This window comes from Lynx rufus, unplaced genomic scaffold (assembly GCF_022079265.1).
Source record: "Lynx rufus isolate CCGP_SWC_20201006 ecotype Redwood Valley unplaced genomic scaffold, mLynRuf1.p SCAF_7, whole genome shotgun sequence".
Taxonomy (NCBI): domain Eukaryota; kingdom Metazoa; phylum Chordata; class Mammalia; order Carnivora; family Felidae; genus Lynx; species Lynx rufus.
The window spans coordinates 14,445,384-14,462,363 of NW_025814889.1; positions in this window are offsets into that span (position 1 = coordinate 14,445,384).

Here is a 16,980-nt window from a genome sequence, read left to right on the forward strand (position 1 = left end):
CTAGAAAACAAAACCTCGAGGCTTTATTTAGGTCTTAGGGCATGTAAATGACTTGGTGCTAAATCTTCCTTCGGTGACCCGGTGTAATTGTGATCAAGAGTAACAAAGTCAGAAATGTTCGAATTTAAAATATACCCTGGGGTGGAGGAGGATAAAAGGTAATAGACTGGAAACTGCAGGAATTCAAACTTCGGTTCCAAAGCAGGGACATTATTGATCTCTTTCTGTGCCCTCGGTCTGGAGGAGGGAATGAAGAATGCGTAGGTGAAGAGGGAGAAGAGAGAAACGTGGTATAGACCCACAGGGCTAATGCGCCAACAGAGCGAGTAAGCGTCAACCTGGGTGGGGCTGGGGCTAGACAGCAAGGAGAGGTGAGCAGTTTCCAAAGAATTTGAAGGTGATTTGGTGGCAGATGTAGACTTGGGCTGCAATTGGAATAGGAGGCTGGGATTTAGGCAGCGTGGGCTGAGACCTTGAGGAAAAGTGTTAGCAACACCAGGCTGGGAGGAAACTGTTGTGTAAGGGATAGAATAAAAGAGAGGAGTGGGGAGTGTCAGGAAATAAGGATGGATCTCCGGAGACAGAGGATCTTAGAAACAAGAACATTTACTGAGCCTAAGAGAGCCAGTTCTAGAGCAGAGGCATGACATACCCACAGGGATTCAAAACATTTCCTGGCAGGGAGGTGTGGGGGAGGGGGCGGGACGGGGGCGGAGGGGCGTGGCCGTTGTTAGAAGGCAAGGAAAGCCAAGAAGCTCTTGCCCAGATGTTAACAGGGGACGAGGACCTGGACCTGATTAAAGAAAGAAGGGAAGGAAGGCCACCATGCTAATGAGAAGGGAAAAGGTCAGAGATTAATGGCAGAATGAAAGTGAAGGAGAGTCGAAGGTGAGTCCGAAAGTGTCCACTTAGAAGAGAAGACTACAAACTGTAGCAATGGGCAAGGAGAGGATGGGGGTCACGTGGTGAGTCAGAGGCTGCCTTTGTTGAATCTGAGTTACAGGCGTGGGAGCCCCCAGAGGCTCTGGAAGCGTACATCCCAGGCAGTAGTCAGTCTGGCAGTGCAGGTCTGGGAGGCTATCCACAGAAACACTCTGAGCCCACTGGAAAGCTGGACTTTCTCATTTCTGTCGCATCAGACCTCACTTGGTGGACTGATTTGAATTTTATGTCATTATCCTTCTTGTCTTATCCCTGTAACAATAGTAAAAATTAATAGGCTATCTGATTACCTGGCAATATCATCACATCTTGATGATTTCCTAACTGGATGGTCCTTTCCCAGACAAGGACTTAAGAGTAAATGGTAGACAACGTTTTTCTCGGGCCAGGAGTCCTTTTGTGTTGGACAGGGAGTCTGCAACTCAGGTCAGGTTACAATGTTAATAAAAGTGATGTTCTCTGTAGTAAATCTCAATGAGTAATTCATATGCAACATACACAGGGGCACATTCAGAGCTGTGGCTAACACTGAGACTAGGGGGTAATAACCTCAACTCCTTATTTGCTGACGCTGACATGATGAAATTTGGAAATTCCTCATACTGTAGGCAAGTCTTTGGTAGGAAAACAATACCTAAATTGGTAGAAAGAACTAATGTTATATCAGACGAGCTCTTGGCCCCCATACTGACTTCGTAGACAGAAGTAGCTATATATTATAAAATGCTTTGATTTCTATATGGCAGCCTATCACCAAGGTATCCCCTTGCTTTGCAGTATTTCCAGTGTATTCTTTATCTTTTTATTCAAGATAGAGTAGGTAGGGAAGGAAAATTCTACTCATTGCCATACAATTGGGTATGTACTGTTCGTCTTTTCTAATACACACTTGTTCTTAAATTACACAACATGCCTACATTTTTAATAGTGTCAGTTTGCACTCTATAGAGAGGTTTGGGGAATTGTAACAATATACATATTTACAGAGCAATATACATATTTGCCCATTAAGGTTTGGGGAATTGCAACAATATACATATTTGCAGAGCAAGGTCAGATATCAAAACCAGTTCCCCATGCTATTATTAGGTCTGTAAGAATTTTTTTTAAAGTTAGGATAATAATGAGGAGTCACCTTTCTAGATTTAGTAAGCTCTTCTGGGCTAACCTTTTGGGCCTGCCTGTGAGTAGTGGTGGAGAGGTGGCATAAAGCAGATGAATACTTCTCCAGGAGGTCCTGGAACAAGGTTTGGTGGCACCTCGGTGTCCAAAGACTGGAAGCCCTGTGACCTCCCTGGGAGGCCAGAAGCCTGGGAGAGCAGTAAATCCCCCAAGAAGACAGGGGGAGAAAAAAGCCAAAAAACAAACAAAACAAACAAAACCCTGTAACAATCGCAGGGACAGGGTAAGTCTGCGTAGGTGTCTTGTACATTTCACGACTCTGACACGTGGAACCATGCCAATCAGTAAGGCCTGGGGTGCTGTCTAAGAAACACATGAACAGTGACAGGTCTCAGGCTGAATGAGAAGTTTGACGTTTTAAAGATCTACCAGCAGTGATTTATTTGTCAGAAGAGCAAGTCTGGGAACTGTTTATCAGGCATGTGAGTACGTGTGTATGTTTAATCCTGGGAAAGGTATACATTGTTGTTTTCCTGAAAAAGAAAAGAACCCAAAGGTCAAAGATGGAAAGGATTTGGCCCCAACTCTCCAAAAATAAATAAGGAAAAAGCACCACAGGAAAAAAATGATCTCTGGGTTGTAGCCATGCACTGAGTACTTAAAAATAGAGATGCCAAAACATTTGACCATTAGTGCATACATATTTTTTAACAGAAGACCAAATACGTTTGTAACTTAATAACCAAGTGTTATTCCTACCATGTTTAAATCTATTTCTTTTTTTTTTTAATTTTTTTTTCTTTTTTTTTTCAATGTTTATTTTTTTATTTTTGGGACAGAGAGAGACAGAGCATGAACGGGGGAGGGGCAGAGAGAGAGGGAGACACAGAATCGGAAACAGGCTCCAGGCTCCGAGCCATCAGCCCAGAGCCTGACGCGGGGCTCGAACTCACGGACCGCGAGATCGTGACCTGGCTGAAGTCGGACGCTTAACCGACTGCGCCACCCAGGCGCCCCTTAAATCTATTTCTTTAAAGGATCAGTTGCGATCCTGCCTTCAAATCAGGGGGTAGGAGAGTCCCCACAGGACTATTTCATTCATACAACCATGTTTTCAATATGTTAATTAAACCATTTACAAAATAAAGCGACGTAACAACAGTGTGCTCTTGAAGTTTCCATCAGCCTTAAAAATGAATGCACCCAAAACAAATGGTAGTTTTTCAATCTCATCTTGTATCTTGGGTAATGGAGGTGATCTTGGGTTTTTTGTTGTTGTTTTTTAATTTTTTTAATGTTTATTAGTTTTGAGAGGGAGAGAGGGAGAGAGAGAGAGCAAGCAGGGGAGGGGCGGAGAGAGGGAGACACAGAATCAGAAGCTCTGTCAGCACAGAGCCCGACGTGGGGCTGGAACTCATAAACTGAGAGATCATGACCTGAGCCAAAGTCGGTTGCTTAACCGACTGAGCCACCCAGGCACCCGATCTTGGGTTTTTCATTTGCTCCACGATGCTCAGTTTTTCTGCATTATTAGAAACAACTGTTACTAGAAACTGGTCAGTTAAACTTACTGAGGGCAAACTTTGAAATCTGTCGTGTCTCTGCTAACATAAGCTTATGTCTGAAACTTTTCTGTTCTGGTACCTGGAGGGCGATTCTCCCTACGGTAATTATCTTTTTGGTAATTTTGTTGGCAGCTCTCTTTTGTGATCTCCCTTCACCACTTTACTAGCCGCTTTTAAGTTCAAAGCTCTGCAGACATGGTCCCCGTGTTGGCATATTTTCAAGCACAGCCAATAGTTTAGCTGAAGGAAAATTCCCACTAGTCAAAAACAGACTCTGACTTGATCTCTTTTTAGAATGAGCCTTTTTAAATACGGCTCTGCTTTAAACAAAAATAAAAATAAATAAAACGCGTCTTCCTCTAAAGGTAACTAGGGAAAATAGTGCTCGTTCAAATCCTAGAGGTTTGGGCCTAAAGAAATCTTCCTAAGAGGCAAAGTCCCAGGGACACCCTTGGCTCCTGAATCCAACCTACGCTTGTCTGATGGGTTGGTGAGGTGGGCCTTTTTAGCTTACTACTGGCCGCAGTGACTAAAGCAAACTTCTGGGGGGAACTTCACATCTTAGCTGTAAACTTGGAGTATGGCAACTGGGAATCCAGTTCTCCCAGAGCTTATGTTTGCCACCCACGTCCCCAGTGCCAAGTAAGGCTGTCGGGATATATCCAGGGGGCTTGTGATTATTATTAAATTTCAATAAGGTTAACACCGTAACGTGGTTCAGGGCACGTACCCCGCTAGTCTTGGGGAAAGTGGGTCACTTAAAATGGGGAACGAGGCAATTTCCCCACCTGTGCACATGCCCGATGACTTCGTCCCTTTGGGCTACCAAAACAAAATACCGCAGACTGGGTGGCTTATCACAAACAGAAATTTATTTCTCACAGTTCTGGAGGCTGAAAGTCCGAAATTGGTTTGCCAGCATGGCTGGGTTCTGGTGAGAGCCCTTTAGCAGGCCGTGGACAGCCTTTTTCTTGTTTTCTGTCATGGCCACATGGCCAAACGTGGGTGAGGGAGGTCCCTGGGGTTCCTTCTAGAGGACTTGGATCCTCCTTGAGGCCCCAATTACCTCCCAAAGGTAACCTCCTAACACCATCACACTGGGAGCTAGCACCATATGAATTTGGGGGGCGGGGGGAGGACACAAACATGTAGGTCATTGCACCAGGACTGGAAGGCAGAGGCTTTCCCGTGGACCCAGGATAAGACAAAGGAGCAATGGTGTGGGCCAGAGACAGCAGCTATGGCCCGAAACAGCCAGACACCTCCTTCATATAGCCCGTGGGGAAGGCTGAAGGACTCAGGGGAGGCATCGACGCTCTCCTAAAGTCGGTGGGAAGCCATGGAGGAAGTCCTCCAGTTTCAGGGGGAGGGGAATGCTGGGGCATCTGGTTTATTAGTATGAGTGTATTTAAAACCCCAGGCTAGATTGCTGTGTGTATTCCCTTTGGAAGACACCACAAGGGTGCCTAGGACTGCCCTCTAGTGTCTGGGATCCTATGGAATTTTCTCAGGAAAAGTGGTTTCATCTCACAACCATTTAGATGACTTTTTTTTCATTAAAGTGTTTCCCCAAACTGCGTTGATCTCTCCTACAGTCATCACCATCTTTTTCCCCCCCCCTTATTACAGCTTTGCAAATCATTAGGCAAGAAAGAAAAAAAGAAGAGAGATAAGGATGGAAGGAAGGTCAACCGTTCACCAAGTATGAGCTGGGGCTATGTCTCTGGTGCTGTGTCGGTGCTGGAGATAGAGTCGTGAGCTGAGATAGTTTCTCCCTTCATGGAGCCCGTGATCTAGTGACGAGGTAGGTGGCAGACAAGGTAGCAACCTGGTAACAATATAATTAATGGATTTTTAAACTGATAAGCGTCAGGAGCAAAACTAAGAAGGTGTGCTTAGAGGATAATGGGGGTGAATATTTTATATTCTAAAATATAAGGTGGTTAAGCTCTTATGAGATATGTTTCCTCAAAGAATACAGCCATGTGACAAGCCAGAGAACGAAACGGACTCTTCAGGCCACGACTTGAAGAAACACATACGGTCAGGGCGCCTGGGTGGCTCAGTCGGGTTAAGCGTCCGACTTCTGCTCAGGTCATGATCTCGCAGTCTGTGGGTTCGAGCCCCGCGTCGGGCTCTGTGCTGACAGCTCGGAGCCTGGAGCCTGTTTCGGGTTCTGTGCCTCCCTCTCCCTCTGCTCCTCCCAGGTTCTGTCTCCCTCTCTCTCAAAATAAAGAAGCTTGAAAAAAAGAAAAGGTCAGTTTTAGTAGAATTCACTGGTGTACACAGAATCAAGTTAGGGCATTCAGCGCTCCTAGAATTCCAGTGTATTTTGTCATCTGTGCATTACATAAAAGCCTCCTCCTTACCACAACAGTGAGTTACCCGTGCCCATGGCCTTGATCATTTCAATTCCCTCTGTTCAGGAATGCCCTTGTCTATTTCCAGTGTTAGCAGCCTTCAAGAGAACAACTTGAAGGTTGGAAGTGAATTTCTTGTCTTCTACTTAGATTGCTTAAAACGTGACTAATTGACTTAAGTTGACCTTTCTGGTTTTTATTGTTTTGAATTATTAAAAAATATGTCCTTTTCCCAAAGGCCTCTGGGCACATGCACAAAAAAATAGAAATATGACAAGTTAAATTAAAACCAGCAGATGAAAGCTCAAATACCCTCATAAAGGGAAAAGAAAGATGCCAAATAGCGTTACTGGAAGGAGAAAAGTAAACCAAATGGATTACGCTTAGCCCAGTTTTCAGCTGCTTTGCAAGGAGGACTTGTTCGAGGTAGGTCGTAGAGTAACTTCCTGTAAAATCCTTGAAAAACTTTTGTCACTGCTTATTATCATACAAAATCAGGGAAATAACGGTAGTCCCAGAAAGAGATGTGTTCTAAATTGTGATTCTTTTTTTTTTTTTAAATCTTTTTTTTTTTTCCAACGTTTATTTATTTTTGGGACAGAGAGAGACAGAGCATGAACGGGGGAGGGGCAGAGAGAGAGGGAGACACAGAATCGGAAACAGGCTCCAGGCTCCGAGCCATCAGCCCAGAGCCTGACGCGGGGCTCGAACTCACGGACCGCGAGATCGTGACCTGGCTGAAGTCGGACGTTTAACTGCGCCACCCAGGCGCCCCTAAATTGTGATTCTTTTAATAATAATGTTGGGATTGGTGTCCAGCCCTTAGTCCCTGTGTGATCTCACACATTTCATCTCACTCTTGCAAGGTGACAGATTAACCCTAAACATAGTGAACATTTCTGTCTTGAACCCTAAATTTCTGCCGTGAGCTCAGTCATGGTATGATTCTCTTTGAAAACCAGTTCATACGTGTTGAGGCCGTGCATAACATGGGCATGAAGAGCATGAATTCCAGAGCCAGATATCTGGGTCCAGAGCCTAAATTTGCCACTTACCTGCAAGACTTTGGGCAAGTTACTTACCACTTCTATGCCTCAGTTTCCCCAACTGCTAAATGAAGATTCTAACAGTATATCACAAAGATTTATGGGGATTCAAAGAGCCGAAATGTATAAACCTATAGGAGAGCCCATATGAAAAGAAATAAGGGGTCCCTGAGTGACTCAGCTAGTGAAGCATCCGACTCTCGATTTTGGCTCAGGTCACCATCTCACGGGTTCGTGAGATTGAGCCCCATGTCAGGCTCTGTGCTGACAACACAGAACCTGCTTGGGATTCTCTCTCTCTCCCTCTCTCTCAAAAATAAACAAATAAGCAATTAAAAAAAGAAAAGCAATGTAAGTGTTAGTCACTATTATTACTTACACTTCTAATTGGTTATAGAATGACATCATTTCCTCTCAATTATCCGCACGTGCCTACCCTTCACCAAGGAGTACTCAGGCACTCACTGTGGGCCGGACCCTAACCTGGAGATGATCATACCTTTTTTTTTTTAATGTTTATTTATTTTTGAGACAGAGAGAGACAGAGCAGGAGCAGGGCAGGGGCAGGGCAGGGGCAGAGAGAGAGGGAGACACAGAATCCGAAGCAGGCTCCAGGTTCCGAGCTGTCAGCACAGAGCCCGGCACGGGGCTCAAACTCGTCAACTATGAGATCATGACCTGAGTCGAAGTCGGAGGCTCAACTGACTGAGCCACCCAGGGACCCCTGGAGATGATCATACTCTTAAGCACTGTGCCCTTCTGTCGTGGTTGAGCTTTCTTAATTAATACTCCTTTGGGCAAAAGCAGTTTGGAGAGAGGTTATCAAAAAAATCTTGAGGTGTTTTTGGGTAACAAATGATGTTTTAGGCATATTAATTTAAAAGTTATGTAAAGGAGGGAAAAACAGAGGATAGTTGGTACATAATTAGTCTACATGTGAAAAAATAAAGATTAGAATTAAGGTGGTACAGGGGCACCTGGCTGGCTCAGTCCGTTCAGCGTCTGACTTTTGATTTTGGCTCAGGTCACGATCTCACGGTTTGTGAGTTCGAGCCCCGCGTCAGGCTCTGTGCTGACAGCTCAGAGCCTGGAGCCTGCTTCGCATTCTGTGTCTTCCTCTCTCTCTGCCCCTCCCCCACTCATGCCCTGTCCCTGTCTCTCTCAAAAATAAATAAACATTAAAAAATTATATTAAAAAAATACAAAAGAAGTAAGGTGGTACAAGGCAATGGCTGTCGCTAGTCAAAAGTTCTGTTTTTAGTGTGATGTGTGTAGTTGTGATTTTTAAAAATTTATGCTTCTATACTTTTGAGTTTTAACTTTGAATCTCTGGTTTAATGTCTTAAAAAAAACCTCTTGGCTATTATGTTTTCAAGTGTTGTTTCTTTTCCATTCTTACCTCCTTTTTTCAAATAATATTTTTATTTTAGTTTTGGAGACAGGGAGGGTAGGTGGGGGGGGGAGCAGGGAGAGAGGGGAACGGAGGATCCAAGTTGGGTTCTGTGCTGACAGCACAGAGCCTGATGCAGGGCTTGAACTCACGAACCATGAGATCATGACCTGAGCTGCAGTCAGGAGCTCAACTGACTGAGCCACCCGGGTGCCCCCACTGTTGTCTCGTTTTGAGACTCCAATTAGGGTATGTTTGACCTTCTCATAGTATAGTCCTTTAGAAAAATAGAAGATTCGGGGTGCCTGGGTGGCTCAGTCAGTTAAGCGTCCGACTTCAGCTCAGGTCATGATCTCACAGTTCATGGATTCGAGCCCCGCATTGGGCTCTGTACTGACAGCTCGGAGCCTGGATCCTGCTTCAGATTCTGTGTCTCCCTCTCTCTCTATTCCTCCCCCACTCATGCTCTGTCTCTCTCTCCCCTTCAAAAATAAATAAAAACATTAAAAAAAAGAAAAATAGAAGATTCTTTTGGGGAAACATGGCCATCGATATTGGCTACCAACTCCTCTGGACATTGGCTCGACAATTCCTTAGTGACTTATAAATGCTCCAATGTCTTTAAGACTAAGGGAAAAAAATACTTTGTCAAGTTTTTAAAATTATACTTAGCAGGAGGGTTAGTTGAAATATCTACTCTGGCATTACCAGAGTCTGAGTCTAGATAATTTGGGTGAATTATGTGGCTCCTTTTAGAAATGTAAAATTCTAATGTGGGACTTAGTTTAGGGAAAATGATTTAGCTTCAGATATTTTGAATTTGAGACAATATTTATACACACATATAGAGTTGTCCAATAGTTGTTTTGAAATACAGGAGAGAATCTTGATAAATAAGTCAACTGATTCTTGCATTAGATTTTGCCAGTGGAGAAGAATATTTACCAAAGCATTTATCTCTTGCTCAAAGGTCCAAATTGCAGAAATATTAGATGACTTGCATCCTAAGGGGTTACTAATGTTTATTGGTCATGAACTTGATGCTTCGCTTTACCGTGTGTGTGTGTGTGTGTGTGTGTGTGTGTGTATATATGTATATGTAGTCTCTCTGTCTCTGTCTCTGTCTCTCTTTCTGTCTCTCTGTCTCTATCTCCCTCTCTCTCTCCCTTTCTCTCTCTCTCTCTATATATATGTATATATATATATAATCTCTTTAACATATTTTTAAATATTCCATTTTAAAAATGAGGAATATGGGCTTAAGTAACTTACAGGAGGTCACATGTCTGCAAAGTGGTAAAACTTGAGGATAAATCACAGAATGTCTCTCTGATTCTCAGTAACTTAGTTTTTTCTACTACTTCATTTCTATTTTCTAGATGTGGGGTAGGAAACTATCATCAGACTCCTTGAAAAATCAACATAAGGGACGTTCAAACAAGTGCTAGCACCGTGTGGGCCTCGAGACAACACCTAGTAGCCACGAGCAGACCCAGGGACCAGCCTGTATGTCCGACATCATTCTCCAATAAAAGGAGTCAGGGCCCCTTGGAGAAGTGGCTGTTCTAGGGCTGGGGGAGGCAATATGTAAGACCAAACTGGAACGTCTTGTAGTGTAGAAACTAAGGGAGGACTCAACAAACAAACAGATGGGGGCGTGTCAAGGGGACACGAGAGTCAACTTAAAGAGCTCCCAAAGGCCACTTGGACAACGAAATAAATAATATAGTGCTGGATTACAACCCAAAGTATAAAAGAAATCATCATAATCCCTGTTATGGACTGAATTGTGCCCTCCCCAAACCCCACCAAATTCATATGTTGAAGCCCTGTCCCCCAGGGGGTACATATTTGGAAATAGGGCCTCTAAGATGGTAAATTATGGCTCATATGGGCGGGACTTTAACTCCATAGGACTTTAACCCAATAAGAAGAGGAAGAGACACGAGATCTCAATCTCTCTCCCTCGCTCTCTTTCTCTCTCTCTGCATGTGCACACAGGAAAGTAAAGATACAGTGAAAGATGGCCATCTGCAAACCAAGAAGAGAGGTCTCATCAGAAACCAGCCCTACCGTTCCCTTGATCTTAGACTTCCAGCCTCCAAAACTGTAAGAAAATAAATTTCTTTTTAAGTCATCCAGTCTGTGGTATTTTGTAATGGCAGCCCCAGCAGACTCCTACAAGTCCATAGTGATATAAATAAATGATTGAATAAGTAAAGAAGTGGGGAGAAGAGACAAATTCCCATATAGAATTAAAAAAAATTATATACATACATATATATATATATATATATATATATATATATATAGACACTGTCCCCTTAAGAAGGTGAAGCATAACTTCCTCTCCACTTAAGGTGTGGACTGTATGCAGTGACCTTCTACCCAGTATGGAAAGGGGGTAAATGGTCAGAAGATTAACATCATCAGTGGAAATTCATGTTGATAATGTATGTACCTTTGACATGATGTGATGAGTCATTTCATGACCATAGTTACCTCTGTGGTCTTCTTCCCCAAAACTATAATTCCACTGGGATTAGTGTAATCAAGAGAAAACCATCAGACAAACCCAAATTGAGGGACACTCTACAAAATATCTGGCCAGTATTCCTCCAAAGTGTCAAGGTCGGCTAAAAGAAGCAGCCTAAAAAAGGTCACCCCTTAGAGGAGCCTCAGACATGACTACTGAGTGTGATGTGGTACCCTGGGTGGCCTGGAACAGAGAAAGAACTGGGTAAAAATGAAAGACATCGGAATAAGGTACGCGATTCGGTTAGTAATGTATCAATTTGTTTGGTAAGTCTGACAAATGGATGGTACCTAATGTAAGCTCTTACCAATGGGGGACACTGGGCACAGAGCATTCTACAGAGACTCTCTGTACTATTTTGTTTGGCGAATTTTCTGTAAATCGAAAACTATCCTAAATTTTTAAGTCTATTTAAAACAAACATGCAAAATTACGTATTTTTTTATATCTTCCCTATAGCTTCTATCTTACGTTGTGTCTCTGAATATTCCCAAGTGAATTTTTTAAAAATGTGTTTTATTCATTTAATTTTGGAGAGAGAGAGAGACCACCCAACTGAGCCACCTAGGCACCCCCTCCGCCCGCAAAGTGGATTTTTTTTTTTATTTATCTTGGGAGGAGAGTTTAGTTTCTTCTCATGCACCCATGTTCGCAGTTCATATTATGCCACGTCTTGGCAGAAGCCCAGGAGGTAAGGAAGGTTGGGGGTGGGGGGAGGGCTCAAAATGAAGCAGGTTTATGTGTATTAATGAGGAATCCCCGCAGGTATACCTTTTGCTTTTTGCTTTTTTCAAGTTTGTTTCTTACCGAGAGATTGAGAGAGTGCACGAGCAGGGGAAAGGCAGAGACACAATCCCAAGCAGGTTCAGAGCCCGAGGCGGGGCTCGAACTCAGAACCGACAGATCATGGCCTGAGCTGAGATCAAAGAGTCCGTTGCTTTAGGGACTGAGCCCCCCAGGCACTCCTGCAGGTATACTTAAAAGATGCCTGTGCCGTCCCTGTATTTGAGGTCTCCACAGCTTCGTCCTTCTCTCCCTTAGTCATCAATTTCTTTCTCCCTTTGTAGACAATCCCTGAAAACTCCTGAAAACAATATTTGCTTTTAGATGTTTTGGATTAAATCCTCTATTGTCTTTTTTCCTTTGAATCCTCTTGTTCTCCCTTTTCCCACAGAGAGACTCCCAGATTTTTCATTTTAAGATTATGTTACTGAACCAGATGAGCCAACTTCATCCTTGGCTTCTCGGGCTCCAAAGGAAAAAAACAAAAAAGGAAGAAGCCCATGCCGTGGGATTCAACAAACACTTCGACCTCTTCCCTTCCAGACGCCGTCAGCTGCGCTGTTCCAATAGCACTCACAGCAAATCTACGACTCCAAACCCCATTCCTCCTGGAGTTTAGTGCTGGCTTTCAACCAAAAACTTGCTCCAGCTGTACCGGCTTCTCATTCTCTTAACCCTTTCCTCTTCTTTACGTTTGGAGAGAGAGGAGAGGGATTACCTCCTTCTACCCCAAAATGTCTATCAACACGCGGCTACACTGGCCGCTGAGATTACAGCAGGAGATAAGGCGGGGGAGGGGGGTCCCTGCCCAGGTAGAAGCTGCTGTCTAACGGGTGGGCGACAACCACGAAGCACTTATTACTGCTACAAGCGTTATTTGCCTGTGTGATCCCACTTAGTCCTGATGATGTGGCCGCTATTGTTATCCTCGTTTACTGACACACAGATGCTGACTGACTTACCCAACGTCATGCAGCTAGTCAGTGATGGGGACGCAATTTAAATCCAAGGGCTCAGTTTCCACAACGCTTGGATCCCTAACCGTTATAAACATTGGTAAAAATTGTTCTTTGGGGGTAGATAAATACTGTCCTGGTTCTTTCTGTAATCTAAAAAAAGTACATGCTCCTTAGACTATGTATGTATCTGTAATGTCTATTATAATTCTGAAAAGAAAAAGCAGTTCTCTTCTAAGGAAAATGATGCAGTTGGCATTCAATAGTTGCTTATGTGGCATGGCATCCGTCCCTTGTCTTTCCCATTTCCATGGGGGGCCTCGCACCCCCTCTACCTTCTGACCCTCTCCCCCGCCTTACAGAACATTCAGGCATTTCAGGTGGGATGGACGTCAGGATAGGTTCTGATTGGCGCTAGCCAGATAGCCTGTAACATCTTTCTGGCCACATGATTGGTAGGGGTGAGGTTAGTGCTCAGGTGTCAACCAATCGCGCGTCTTTTCCTCCAGATTAGGAAGGAGGAAGCACGCACCTGTCCTGATTGCTGCTGGCCGGCGTCATGGAGGAGGCACCAAGAGAAGCAGAGGTAAATGGAGCCAGAGTTCTGGCCGAACCGCGCCTTGCATCTGCCTGGCTCCTCAGCTTTTCTGTGATGTGAGTCGTAAATACTCTTTATTGTTTAAGTCACTTTGAGCTGGAGTTTCTTTTAGTTTCATCGGAACGCGTGCCATCCGATACAAAATAATTTTTATATTAGGCGTATAAATTCTCAATACGGACGTTTTTCAAAACAAATTTCGCTAGAAACTAGGAGACCCCCCCTGCCTTTCCCCGCCCCGCCACTAACTGATCTAGAAAGCTTTGAACATTCGGAGAACATTTGCAGACAAACTTGAATCTCTGACTTAGGTGAAAAAAAAAAAAAAAAAGATAAAATCCACCTAGCCCAGGGATTGCTCGGTTCCACACGTGAAGATAAGACTGTGGGGTAAGAGTTTGGGGTCAGATGTAACAGATGCTTAGTTAATTGGCCCACAGTATGCTGGTTTCAGATTGTAGCCTACAGTTGTGTTGGATTTTGTTGCTAAAAACACTCCTGTTTTTGCCAAACAACACTCTTTTGGAGGCCTGCCACCACAAACAGAGAGCTTGCTGTGATGAAAGTTTGTCCTTTCGGTGGGACCACGAGACACCACTAGATTATAATAATGTGAGAGGCAAGACATGAGTCTGTATGCCTTCAATTAATCACCTCCTACCCGGTAAATGCAAAAGCCCAGCTTCATTCTCAGTAACCAGTAGCTACGAGTGAAGGTAATAGTGATGTGATTAGGACTTGAAAATGTACCGGAAACTGCATTCTATCTAAGGGTGAGCACACATCCAAGGACGTTCCCTCCATGTCCAATTTCATGTTCCATGCAGCTATCACCCTCTGAGGATTCAAGACCAAAGCTAATCAACAATCAGCTGAGATGTAGCACAGACTTTTACCAAATAGGGAAGACACAGTCTGGAGAGAATTGAGCGCTCTGTTAGGAAGTAACCGCGTAGTTTTTAGTTTCCCTATTAGCTTTGTTGGCCCAAGATGCCTGTGGAATAATAGTGAAAACGGCAGCCTTCCGCTCTCCTCTTAGAACAAAATATTAAGAAAATAGAGGTCTGGCTCCAGTGGTAAAAACAGAAGTGGTTAGAAGATTTTACCTTCCATTTTTTAAAAAATATTAACCACTGTCTCTGACAAGTGGGACATAGATGGGCATAAATCATATATTTATTCCCATGGGAAGAAAATATATCTGAATCTCTGCCCTGTTCTATTAAAACTAATGAGGGTGAAATTCATGTCTAGTGCAAGTATAACTTGACATACAAGCAGTGCCTAGGCTCTGGACAGACTGTGCCCTCAAAGCCAGTTTTTTTGAGTTGGATGGAACTTGGAACATAGTTTTTGATGGGAACGAATGTGATTGTCAAAAAACCAGCCCACCTAGTTTGTTCACAATGGCCTTGTAATGGAACAGTATGCCACAAAACGCAACCATGATGTTAATGGTGCTTCTGGGGTGAAATGCTTCAGACCACACTAGGTTGCTGTCCCTCTCCCTGGATGCAGCGGGACTGAGGTCCTTCTTGGCTATTCCATAGGGACATAGCAGAGTAGTGTGGAGAAAGTCCTTGATGGGTAGGAATAGGCAAGTCCAAAGGTCTCTGCTTATGACGCCTCTCCTTTAAAAAAAAAAAAAAGTATATTTTTGAGAGAGAGCACAAGCAGGGGAGGGACAGAGAGAGAAAGAGAGAGAGAGAAAGAGAGAGAGAGAGAAAAAGAAAAGAAAGAGAAAGAAAGAAAGGAAAGAAAGAAAGGAAAGAGAGAAAGAGAAAGAGAGAAAGAGAGAGAGAAAGAAAGAGAGAGAGAGAAAGAAACAAAGAAAGTAAGAAAGTAAGTAAGTAAGTGCGTCCCAAACAGGCTCCACACTGTCAGTATGGAGCTCGACTCAGGGCTCGATCTCACGAACCATGAGTTCATGACCTGAGCCAACATCAGGAGTTGTGTGCTCAACCAACTGAGCCACCCAGGTGCCCTGTGGCTCCTCTCCTTTTTAAAAGTTCTTATCTTCGGGGCACCTGGGTGGCTCAGTCGGTTAAGCATCCGGTTCTTGGTTTGGGCTCAGGTCATGATCTCACAGTTTCCTGGGTTTGAGACCTGCGTCAGGCTCTGCGTGGGCAGCTCAGAGCTTGCTTGGGATTCTCTCTTTCTCCCTCTCTCTACCCCTCCCCCACTCATGCTGTCTCTTTCTCTCTCAGATTAATAAATACACTTAAAAAAATTCTTTGAGGATATCAGGATATAGATTTTGCCTAAGGTCATTTCATAGACATAGGAAATCATAGGGCATAATTCAATTCAAAGAACTAGGAGGTTTCAGTGAATCTGGACACAAGCCTAGTCTTTTCTGATTTTGCCCAACACCTCTAAGTTGTGTATATTAGAATTTTCAGCACCTAAAGAGAAGTCAAAATCGAATAGATGTCAAATATTAACCTGACACGAACTTCACTGTAACAAAGGCCTTGTCATCATCTTATTTTCCTTTTCAAGGCAAACAAAATTCAATTTCTCTTTGAAATGTGAGCAGAGTTAAAATTTTATGTATTATTTGTGAATTTTAATTTCAATTTTAGGAAGTACACATTAACTTTTCTATGAAAAACCTAAGTACATTTCTATATATTTAGTCACTGTGAACAAAAACCCTTTTTCAGTAAAATAAAATAAATTACATACACCTTTTGGTCTGCTCAGAGTTGTAAGTTTGGAGAGGAACTGGAGATTTTTCAGCAGCGTTCAAAATGGTGACCTTGAGACTTATTCATTTGCAAGGACTAAACTCCTTTTTTTAAAATGATAATTCTTGTTTGCAGATGACAAGAAACTTCAATATACTTGTGGGGGTTTTATGTATATCTTAGCAGTTTACAAAAGAGAAATGTTGTAAATATATAACATTTATACCTAACACAGAATATTATAATATTTATATTTTAGGCATTATTGAAGGGAAATATGCATGTAAGTTACCCAAGCTAATGATAATCCCAGATGATGAAATTAATATTTCTTATTATGACACTTGGTCCAGGTTGTTATTAACGAAAAAATATACTGTGTAAGCTCTTCAGGATTGGCACCTCTACCTTCCATATTCTTTGAAATTCTCTAAAGATCCAGTCTCTTGCTCTCCATCTTTTTATGGAGGTCATAATAGTACATTTTATACTTGGGCAGAATAACTACTCACGGGTAGTCTCTCTTTCTTCCCTTTTGTTTTCTGATTACCCCCAGCTATTCAATATTCTAGTTACTCTCTTCAAGTGTTAATGTCTCTGCCAATGTCCTCTGCTACTCTTAATTCTTTCTGGTATTCCACTGTAATGATCTTTGCTCGCTTCACCAGCTTTCTGTTATCACGGGCTTCCTGAAATTCCACTATGCTCCAATCTCCTCGCTTGGCAGGAAAGAACCAAGAACATAAGCATCGGATAACTATCGCCTGAGCACATTCCCGTGGATGTCAGGCAATATGCTATGTGCTGGGGATGAGATACATGGTCTCTGCCCTCGAGAAGTTAACATCCAGGCAGATTGAGCAACCTGGTTAAGATGTTCCAGGAGCTTCTGTCCTTTGCTAGGAAGAGAAAGGGCTGTTGGAATGAATAAGTTGGGGGCCACCTAGCCTGCCATATTTACCTATCAGATATGTCCCCGAGCATTGTCTGGG